This window comes from Podarcis gaigeae (assembly GCF_964106915.1).
Source record: "Podarcis gaigeae genome assembly, chromosome: 6".
NCBI classification, from domain to species: Eukaryota; Metazoa; Chordata; class Lepidosauria; order Squamata; family Lacertidae; genus Podarcis; species Podarcis gaigeae.
Genome location: NC_139682.1, coordinates 58,495,498 through 58,507,573, shown reverse-complemented (window position 1 = coordinate 58,507,573; position 12,076 = coordinate 58,495,498). Strand labels below are relative to the sequence as shown.

At 38.6% G+C, this 12,076-nt stretch overlaps 1 protein-coding gene across 10 annotated transcripts in view; it reads left to right on the top strand.

Moving 5' to 3' along the window:
- The window catches only part of DAB1 (DAB adaptor protein 1), a 654,787-nt gene that overhangs the window by 610,041 nt on the left and 32,670 nt on the right, over positions 1-12,076 (top strand). The gene's annotated exons all lie outside the window — the stretch shown is intronic.

Sequence of the window (12,076 nt, the reverse complement as noted above, 5' to 3'; positions counted from 1 at the left end):
TAAAAGTACCCAAGAAGGAGAATGCCCACCTGTCAGGTCTACTCCAAGGCTGGCTCCATATCCTGGGAACAAGGACTTAGCTACAGCATTGGTGAGAAGCAAAACAGATCAGTAATTCTCCATTAGTGTGCAAAGAACAGGATTTTGCTCTCCTCTCACCTGTGTACAAGAGGCACAAAAAAGAGTAGGCAGGTATCCAGCAATTCAACAAATTAAAAATAAATAAAGCACACATTAAAACCAATATCTTATTCAACCACTCATTGGTTTTAATGTTCTCTCTTTTATACACAGCCCTCTTTGTCTTTAAGACAGTTGCCTTCACCCCCCTCCAATTTATTGCTTTCTCTATTAGACAGCGCTCTAAAATTCAATTTCTGTGCCTGTATTACCCAGTGTTGCCTCTATCTGATTTAGATATCCATGGACACTTACTTTATTAATAGTAAACCTTGCTCACATGAATGTCTAAATGACTTTGGCTAAATGACTTTAACAACAGAGAAGTGTTTCCTTATTCTCTCCTCTTTCTAATTCACTGTACTTTATAACATTGTGGCTGATGTAAGACAGTTCATTTTCATTTTGGGGAAAGCAGCCTTGGCAAGGCGATTTTCCTGTTCTCCTGCTGCATATGGACATCATAATTAATCTGCTGGGTAGAAATTGGAGAGTGAAAATAAACTGTGTATAACAGCTACACACATTTGTATTCTGCAAAATTAATTTGGTGTCTCTGCTGAGTATGAATGCTGGACCACATTATGCCTTTCCTACTTTCTTTCTTTCCTTCCTTCCTATTTTGATATTGATGTTGACCAGTCCTCCCTGCCACTTTTGGACAGAGCTTCCCACTTAGTCTTTTGGGAATGTGTGTGAGCAAAGTCAAAGTAAAGCAGCCTTTGCCAAATTGCAGATCTTCCGTGCCTTGTGTGGCTCCCCAATGCTGCAGTTTTCTCAGCATGGGAAAATGAAGCTTGCTGAAATACAAGCTTCTTAATGAGCTCTTTTTCTTATAATTTTTTCCCCCAAAGCCTTCCCATTATGCACACATGTCAGGTTCTGCTTGTCATGGTGTTTTTAGCAACAGGAGGCAAACCGTAAATACCCTTCACTAAGCCTGTCACTCAAGTCACAATAAAACCTAATCTTCCCATCAACATGTCCAAACTATCTGTTTACAATTTTATGAAGGCTTTCAAACAACTCATCACAGTGCTATATAAAGATGTATCCCTACCGCATTTCCACAATCCCCCATTGCCTGCCATTGATTAGTCATGTATCCCTGGGCAGAGTAGGTGTCATCTGTTTGCAAATCAGGATATTAGGACTCAACCCACATCAGTTATGATTTGAATGGGTGTAGGTTTTTGGAAAGATTTATTCCACTTAAGCTGTGTTTCTGTCGCATTCTTATATAGCAGTAGTAGAAGTAATAGTAGTTATTCACATTTGTTGAAATATACAAATATATGTGCATGGATGTATGTAGATGTACAAGTGGTTACTCAGAGCTACAAGTCACAAAAATATTTTTACTAATGCAAATATGAAAGCCAATTTGGATACTAAAGATCCTGGATGAAAACTCACTATAGCTAGCAAGTCAGTAATTCCATGAATTCTCCTTAGTATCCGACGACTCACAATAATCAGATGAAGGTTTGTGAATGTCAAGGTTGGCAATGAAATATAGTGAATCTCTTTGTATCTCCTATTAGAAGCTCAGCAAGAAATAGTAGTGCTCAGCACACTAATGATAATCTGGTCATGGTTAACACATGAGCTTCACAAATTTTGAGCTTAAATTGGGACCAATAACAACAATCTGTTTATGTTTAACTTCTAAGCATCCCAAATTTTAATGTTGCATTTGTTTGCTTGGTTGCAAAAGACTAGTCAGAATTGCTTACACACAAAGATGCACTTAGATCCAGTGATGTCTTCTCACTTGTGCATTGGAAATTCGTCTGGGCAACAGTGGGTCCCGATCCAGAGTTTCCAGGACAGTTCTTTTGGAGGGTGGGGGGCATGCATAGGACTGCAGGATGAAGAAGGAAAAGCAGACACCCTGTTGCATGAGCAGGCACTACTCACACTATTTTGAGATTTCCCCCATATGTGTAATTCAAAGCAGATCATTAAATTTAATCTCATACCTGCTTTTACCTTCCCACTGGTAAGCGGTCCCGGTTAGTAAGACTAACCCTTAACTACTCTCTTAGCATTTGGGTCAAAATCCAACTGAAGCTTACTTGCACAAGCCCCATTGAAATTAATGAATGGAAGCTTCTGCTGGATCATGGCCTACAAAATGTTTAAGTAGATTTAACCAGTGAAATTTAAGTTTAAACCATAGTTCTGAAAACTTATCCAGGTCTAGATTTCTGTATTCACTGGATGTTCAACTCTTAAATCCATGTTTTCAAATAAGAAACTGACTGAAAATGCCAGTAGTTTGTAAGTGCAAAACTAAAGAGGGTTTTAACAGACCAGGAGAATTTGGTTTTGCCAAGCAAAAAAAGAAAGTGATCTACTTGTAAAGGATTTTTTTTATTAGTTTATTTAAAATAAAGGTGGTGTTTGGGGTGTGGTGTGTGTGTAGACATTTCACCCAGCAAGAGACACGGAATGAACCCCATGTTACAGATGCACTTGTAGGGCTAGAATCATAGTTTATTTATTTGTCTTGATATTAGTACCATTTGTCAGGGGAATTCTGGTGATCATTAATGGCAAAGCTTGAGTAGCAAAGGTGAAAAGTGTTTGTCTCAGTGCAGAAATTGCACCATTGTAGCAGAAGCGTTTGTAAGCAGTCAACATGCTGCTGCTGCTGTCTTCTTTGTAACCTATGTTATCAACTTTGTGTCATGCTCTATATGTTTTCATGATATGTTGTTAGGTTGTATCTAGCAATGCACATATCACTGTATGTTGTGTGCATTTGACGAGCCTTCCCTCCCTGTCGTATTATTAAATGTACCTTGGTATGTTTTTCTTGTACCTTGGATTCAAAAGTAGTATCCAGATGGCATTCGGGGGAGCATCTGCAGGCACTGCCCTCCAGCAATGTGTGCAGCTTGCTTAAGCAAGGCAGGAGACCTATTTCCACAATTCCATCTAGACATTTATAATCACATTAATGTTGCCTTTATTTTTTCCTTGAGCATATATAGTATTTGCTAGATGGCAGTTGTGAGATGAAGTTGTCTTTATGAATGGAATAAAAGGTAAAGGTACCCCTGCCGTTCGGGCCAGTCTTGCCAGACTCTAGGGTTGTGTGCTCATCTAACTCTATAGGCCGGGAGCCAGCGCTGTCCGCAGACACTTCCGGGTCACGTGGCCAGCGTGACAAGCTGCATCTGGTGAGCCAGCGCAGCACATGGAACGCTGTTTACCTTCCCGCTGGTAAGCGGTCCCTATTTATCTACTTGCACCCGGAGGTGCTTTCAAACTGCTAGGTTTGCAGGGCTGGGACCGAACGACGGAGCGCACCCCGCCATGGGGATTCGAACCGCCGACCATGCGATCAGCAAGCCCTAGGCGCTGAGGTTTTACCCACACCGCCACCCGCATCCCATGAATGAAATACTTCTCAGCTATAGAAATTGCACTGGAAACATTAATATTTCTTACATAATATGTTCCTTCACTGAATTTCTAGGTCACATTAAGTTTTGATTTTCAAGTTTTGCTCCTTCAAAGCAAAAATTACCTTTGTCTTCACATTTCTATCTTACCAATAAGAACAAATAGTGTAGATTGGGATAGGGACAAATATAGCATGAATACATTGGTGCATAGGGTAAATCTGAGTGCATGTTTCAGAACAGGAGAACTCATCACTGCTGTCCTGTGTTTATTGTGATGTGCAAGTTCTCTTTAACTTTTTGCTTGGGACATCAATATGCTGTCGGTGTGTTTCAACAATAAATCCTTCTCCCTCACTTGATACTTTTGCAAAGTGCAGGAATATCAAGGCTACAAATGCCACAATACTGCAAACTAAAAAATGAAAAATGTTGACATCAATTATCAAGATGCATAGTCACATCTCCTGGAGCAATTATATTACTGATTAGTGTAATGTTTCCTATTGGAATGATCCACCAGTAATTCCTCTCCTGGTTATGAATGAATTCCTGTTCTCTAATCCTCACCAATTTGGGGTGTGTGAAGAGGGCACATGTCCAAACATCATATAACAATCCAGGGAAGCCTGCTTTTACACCAAGGGAGAAAACAAAGGTACTGCAAAATCCCAGCTATGTTGCAATTGCTGAGAAGTGCAACACTACCACTAGCAAAGAAGTCAAAAAGAAGAGACCGCCAGACCAGGGGAAAAAACATAATTGAAAAAAGACACTTTGTCAGTAAGACTTTTTCTGACATTTTATATTTTTTTAAAAAAAAAATTTATTAAGAGTTTTGTTAATACAATAGAGAAAAGACAGAATAAACAGATAATAGACAGAAAAAAGAACAAACATAAAATTTAACATCTTATAATACTCATCTTTCCTTCATCTTTTGGACTTCCTCACATCTCCCGCTCTTGCATTCCAATTTACAAAACTTTAGACAGCAACTTATCACCTTGTTTCAAATCTTATTATACACATTTCCAATATTTTGTCCCTAACTTTGAATACTTTTATCTAGGTCTTAGGTTCCTAATTTTAACACAATGTTTATTCAAAATTTCTCTTTTTCTCATATATTTCACTCATTCTCATAATTTTTATCAACTAACTCAATGGGCCCTGTTATTTTCAATTCTCTCATCCTTCTTAGCACTCATATAGTTTAAAATGTTTTTGTAGATAGTCCTTAAATTTCTTCCAGTCCTCTTCCACGGCTTCCTCTCCCAGGTCTCGGATTCTGCCGGTCATTTCTGCAAGCTCCATGTAGTCCATCAGTTGCATCTGCCATTCCTCCAGCGTGGGCAAATCTTGAGTTTTCCAATATTTGGCAACGAGTATCCTTGCTGCTGTTGTTGCATACATAAATAGTGTTCGATCATTCTTTAACACCCTCTGGCCAACAATGCCCAAAAGGAAGGCCTCTGGTTTCTTGGGAAAGGTATACTTAAATACCTTTTTCAGCTCATTATATATCATTTCCCAGAAGGCCTTGACCCTAGGGCAGGTCCACCAGAGGTGAAAAAACGTTCCTTCAGTTTCCTTAAATTTCCAACACTTGTTATCTGACAGGTGATATATTTTTGCTAGCTTGACTGGAGTCATGTACCACCTATATATCATTTTCACAATATTTTCTTTCAAGGCATTACATGCCGTAAACTTCATACCGGTGGTCCATAACTTTTCCCAGTCAGCAAACATGATATTATACCCAATATCCTGTGCCCACTTTATCATAGCTGATTTAACCGTTTCATCCTGTGTATTCCACCTGAGCAACAAGCTATACATTCTTGAAAGTAATTTAGTCTTAGGTTCTAACAGTTCTGTTTCCAGTTTCGATTTTTCCACCTGGAATCCTAACTTTTTATCCAATTTAAAAGCCTCTTTAATCTGAGCATAATGTAGCCAATCTCGCACTTTATCTTTTAGTTTCTCCAAACTCTGCAATCTCCAATCGTCTCCATCTCTTTCTAATATTTCCCAATACTTTGGCCATTTGACCTCCATATTGGGTCTTTTCACTGCTTTAGCTTCTATAGGTGATAACCACCTCGGGGTCTTATTTTCTAATAAGTCTTTGTATTTTGTCCAGACATTAAACACTGCTTTCCTTACAATATGGTTCTTGAAATTCTTGTGAATCTTAACCTTGTCATACCACAGATATGCATGCCATCCAAAAGCATTATTAAATCCTTCCAAATCTAAAACATCAGTGTTTTCAAGAAGCAGCCAATCTTTCAGCCAGCAAAAAGCTGCTGATTCATAATACAACCTTAAGTCTGGCAGGGCAAACCCCCCTCTTTCTTTAGCATCAGTTAGTATTTTAAACTTAATTCTGGGCTTTTTGCCCTGCCAGACAAATTTAGAAATATCTCTTTGCCCCCTCCGGAAACACTCCATTTTGTCCACAATCTGTAGAGTCTGGAAAAAAAACAGCATCCTTGGCAATACATTCGTTTTTATAGCAGCAATTCGGCCCAACAAGGAAAGTTTCAATCTTGACCAACTTTCTAAGTCCCTCTTGATTTCTGACCAACACTTTTCATAATTGTCCTTAAATAAACTCAGATTCTTTGCTGTTATGTTCACCCCTAGATATTTTACTTTTTAAACCACATTTAACTCTGTCTCTTTCTGAAACCTTTCTGACTCTGAAGTTGTCAATTTTTTTTCCAGTACCTTAGTTTTTTGTTTATTTAGTTTAAATCCCGCCACCCGACCAAAATCTTGAATCAATTGTAATGCCCTTTTTGTACTAGATTCTGGCTCCTGTAAGGTCAAAACTAGGTCATCTGCAAAAGCCTTAAGTTTATATTGTTTCGCTCCGACCTGAATTCCTTCCACCAACCAGTCCCCTCTAATCATATTCAGGAGCACCTCCAGGACCGAAATAAATAACAGAGGGGAAATAGGACAACCTTGTCGTGTTCCTTTTTCAATTTTAAACTCTTCTGTCACCACATTGTTAACTATCAATTTGGCCTTCTGTTCTGAATAGATTGCATCTATCCCATTTTCAAATCCCCGTCCCACTCCCATCCCTTCCAAGTTTTTCTTCATAAACTTCCAAGAAATATTATCAAAGGCCTTCTCCGCATCTATAAATATTAGCACTGCTCTTGTATTAATATTTGTTTGCAGAAGTTCTAAAATGTCAATAATATTCCTTATGTTGGCAAACAAATGTCTTCCTGGGAGAAAGCCTGCCTGATCTTTATGGATCACATCACTTAAAACCTTTTTAAATCTGTTTGCTAAAATGTCTGCGAAGATTTTGTAATCCACATTAAGAAGGGAAATGGGACGGTAGTTCTTAAGTTGTGTCTTTTCCAATTCTGATTTAGGTATCAATGTGATGAAAGCTTCTTTCCACGTTTCCGGTGCTTTCTTCCCCTCCATAATCTCATTGCAAACCTCCATTAGTGGGTGTATCAAGTAATCTTTCAATGTCTTATAATATTTGGAGGTAAGCCCGTCGGGCCCTGGGGATTTGCCCAGTTGCATGTTTTGAATGGCAACTTCAATCTCTTGTGGTGTTATTTTACAATTCAGTATTGATCTGTTTTCTTGAGACAACCTTGGTAGTCCATTCTTTATCAAAAATTGTTCTATCTCTGCCTCATTTTGCGGCCCTTGGGTATATAGTTGTTTAAAGTATCTCTGGAAGCACTTCCTAATATCCACAGGGTTCTGAATATTTCTTCCTTCAATCTCTAGATTAGTGATCGTATTTAATTTTTGTCTCTTTTTCAACTGCCATGCTAGCAGTTTTCCACATTTGTTTGCCGAATCAAATGATCTTTGTTTCATCAACTTAACTTTCCACTCCACTTCCTGATTTATCAATTTGGAGTATTGTGCTTGGTGAAATTTAATTTCTTTCAAAATCTCCTTTGACTTCGGTATCACTCTTAGCTTCTTCTCACAGTCTTTAATTTTCTCCAAAATCTTATCTTTTTTCTCATTTTGAACTCTTTTCTTTGCAGCGTTCTGTTGTATCAGAAACCCCCTCATAACCGCCTTACTTGCGTCCCAGATGATTCTTTTTTCCACCATCGTGTTCAAATTTATCTCAAAATAGTCCTTCAAAGCTTTTTGGGCCTTTTTGATGATCTCCTGATCTCTGAACAAATTGTCATTCATCTTCCATCTAAAGGAGCCGGTTGGGATTAATCTCATGTCCATCTTTACAGCGTTATGGTCGGAGCAGGTCTTTGGGCAGATTTCCACCTTTCTCGTCTTAGGTGCCAGACCTCTAGTTATCCATATTTGGTCGATTCTTGTCCATGTCAGTTGGGCTTCAGAAAAGAATGTTCCCTCTCTTACCAGGGGGTTCTTTGTCCTCCAAATGTCAATCAAGTCCATATTGTCAGTCAATTCAAAAAAAGTTTTAGGTAGTCTGCCATCTTTTGTCACATTTAGGCTTTGAGACTTATCCATGTTGGTTGATGCCACCCCATTCATATCTCCCATCATAATGATGTTGTCATAGTCCAGATAGTCCAGCATTATCTCATGCAGCTTCTTATAAAATTCCGATTTCCCCTCATTTGGTGCGTAAATTCCCAATATCAAAAACTTTTCTCCCTGATTCTGTATCTCAATAGCCAAAATTCTTCCTTGGTCATCTTTAAATAAAAATTTTGGTGACAGGCTCTCCTTTGCATATATCACCACTCCTCTTTTCTTAACTCGATCCGAAGAGATAAATTCTTGACCTAATCTTTTGTTTATTAGCACTTTTCTATGGAGCCTAGTCACGTGTGTTTCTTGCAAGCAGATAATGTCCAATTGTTCTTTTCTCAGTATATGAAAAATTCTTCTCCTCTTTTCCGGGGAATTGCAGCCATTAATGTTCCAACTCAGAAGTTGCAGAGACATCCTGAACCAATCTGTTATTCCTCTAGTGGTGGTATCTTTCCCGGTTCTTCAGATCCCGAAGGTGCAGATGCAGGTGGTGGTCCAGACCCTGGAAGTCCTTCAATCCCTTTCTGAAGGTCCTCTCCGTAGGCCTTCAAAAATTTTAATTTTTGTTTTAATTTTAACCTTCTTCCCTCTGAAGGTAAAGGAAAGTCCTTGGGGAAATTCCCACCTGAAAACAATTGAATTACTCCTCAGCAATTTTGCTAGTTCAGTATAGGTGGATCTAAGGTCCAAGAGTTGTTTCGGGATGTCTTTGTAAATTTCGACTCTTTTGTCCGAAATATCCAGTGACTTTGCGTAGTGTAGGCCTAATATTTTGTCTCTTTCCTCCTTCGATCTCAAAGTAATCAAACAGTCTCTGGGCTTATCTTTCCTTACTACTCTTCCAAGTCTTTTTTCTGACATTTTAAATTAAGAAAATTATGTCTGTTACTGTTACATTATTCTCTTTAAATTAATTCATTTTATTCTCAAATTACTGCTCCTGCCTCTCATTCATAGAGCACCTGCACCTGTCTCTGAAAGCAAGCATCTTTCCTCTATTAATATTCCAAAAACATAATAAAAGTTGTAACTTTATCAAAATTCTCCTTGAAAATGTACAGTTTGTTTTTTATGCTAATTTGTTGCCACCAGTTCCCATACCACCAGAAAAGTGATGAAGGGAGCTTTCTAGCCATCTCAAATAGCTAGCTCAAAAGCATGTTGCAAATAGAGGTGTAGGGATGTGATGCAGAGCACCTGTAGCAGAGCCAGAATGCGTTTCCCACTTGGAAAACCATGTACTGCTGTGTGCATAAACTCCTTTAAAACTAACAGATGCCACATTACAGGGAAGCAAACATTGCTCCCACTGTCTGCACATGGCCTGAAGCATTGCTGATATCACAGAGAGTGGGGAGAGCCTGTTACTGCCTTCACATATTGGCCCGACACTGATGGAATAGTTTTTGTCTCCTTTTGTTGAGGGGGTTCTAGAAAAAAAACATTACTGAGAGCCTTTTCTTTCTTCCTTTTTTCTTTTTTTTTTTAAAATCAATGTGTTTAGCTATAATTCACATGATTTCCCTTCCCACCAAGCATGTTCACTCAGAAATTTTATACCTTCAGCTCTTCAGTAGAGAACATTGGTACTTTCTTAAATAGCCTCTCTTGTTCTTGTGAGTTGCAAACTATTACAGGTTTTGAAAAAGAGTTTTCCTGCCTGTTTAGGGAAACATTTGTCAGTTTAATGCAAGATAAAATGCATTCTTATTAAGTTAAGTCCAAAGAATTAAATAGAGTATTCCCCTTTATTTTATCCTGAAAAAGCATAAGATAACAAGGTCTGGCAAAATCCTAAATGTGTGGCAAAATCCTAAATGTGAGGAAAATGTTATGCCAATGTTTCATAAAAATGTAATACATCCTCTCAATTTGAATATGGCATTTCTGAATCTCAAAGTGGTATTCTGCTTGTTTTAACTCCAGCTCTTTAGAATATTTTCCTTCTTTCTTTCTGAAAATTGAAAAAAAAAATCTGCAAGCTGTTAGCTTCTTCTGAACTTGAGCTAATTTGTCAGATACAAATTCTAGCTGCCTTTAAAATTAAATTTTTAGATCACCAGATATGAATATAGTAGTTATATAGGTATGTCCTAGAACTGGGATCTGCCACGTATATGATTGCCACATCCTATCATGACGTTCTCCCATGCAAATTTACTTGTATGTAAGTGTGTTATATGATTGCCACATCCTATCATGACGTTCTCCCATGCAAATTTACTTGTATGTAAGTGTGTTGTTCTGGTCTTGAATCATTCCTATTCAGTGGGGATTTTGCTGGAGAACTTCCTATTAAATGGCACCTATTGTTTCTGCCACCAATGAAAGCTGTAGATCAGAGAAGCCTGTCTGTGTAATGTGGGTGGATGGGAGCAATTGTTGGTGAGAACCCAACCTACATATTATTTGCTGTCCCAAAGGACACATGGTTCTCTGCATAAGACTCACTGACAGATAGTGTGTTCTAATGTAATTGCACTCTTTGGCTAGGTTTGACAAGATGATCCATTTGAATGGTCATCCATTTGAATGTAACCATTGAATGGTTAGAGTTCCCTTTTATCTTACTTATACCTTCTCAAATATTTGAGGAAGTCCACAACAAAAAAATGCTTAACTTACCCATTGAAAATGTGTTAATAGATTACACAACAATTTTACCCCAGACTACACAACATATACAGATTTGGGATGTGATGGAACAAATGCAGTGTACATGGAGATCTCAGTTTGTTCAGGGAAAATTTCCCTTGACTACAGAAATGATCTACATGCACCATGACAATCACCATATGCACAGAGACTTGGTTGTTTTGTTTTTTGTTTCTTCCATTGATGAGGATGGAAAGGTTCTGCATGTGGGATTTTGGATCATGCCACTATAATGGGAAAATAAGTACTGTAATCAAGTTGATTCCTGTAATGAACAGTCTATAGAAACCCGGAGGAAATGCTTCAGGAATCGTTTTTAAATTTTAATGCTTTCAAACAAAATAGTTGAAGTCCCCCCCCCCCCCTACATTATTGGATAGATTGGAAGCACCTCTTTTGATGTTAGCTTTGATGCCACAAAAGATGTTGGCCACATGGAGGAGGCCATGGCACGACTTGTTCCCATGCTAGCATTGCTCAGGAAAAAAATATGGCACTGGAGGGAGCTCAAATGACCTAGATCTGTTGATTTTTGTAGTGGCATAGCAAAAGACTGCAGTTATGCTATTCAGGTCATATCAAAGTAGAGCAAAAATATTACTTTTATTAGTAAAATGTCTAGACTCCTTCCAGCCTGTACCTGAGGAAGCTGCAGTTATTTACCGTACCTCATAGTGGAAACTCAGGAGGAATTTCTATTAACCTATAGAAATGACTCTGCTCCAGGGCATCTAGCAGAAGGTAAACAAAAGAGAAAGATAATGATAGTGATAATGATGGTGATAATTATTTCACCTCGGTAAAGTGTCTGATTGTCTTATTCCTCAATATTTTCTCCTTACCTCAGGCACCAGTGACCCAACCCACATTCATTGGTCCCCTCTCTCATCAAATCCCACCTTAGGTAAATGGGCAAAGGGTTCCCTGCTCCCTCTCTCATCAACTTCTAAGGTCTTGCAAAACAAAAATGGATCCTTCCCAGCAGCATTACCAAAGAAGGGCAAGTTTTACTGTGGGTGCAACCTGTAAAGTGAGAGGACATATTCATTCTCCATAACATAAATCCTGGGGTCTACTAGTCCATGATGAATATAAATTATACTGGCAAACATGCTGTGTCTGCTCTCATGGACATGAATCATGTGGCTAAACCTTGTAAGAGGCGTGTCTATGCTTGCATATTTATATCTATGTATTTGCAGTATGACTACCCTTTCTCATTAGGGGACACGGGTGGCGCTGTGGGTAAAACCTCAATGCCTAGGACTTGCCGATCGTATGGTCGGCGGTTCAAATCCCCA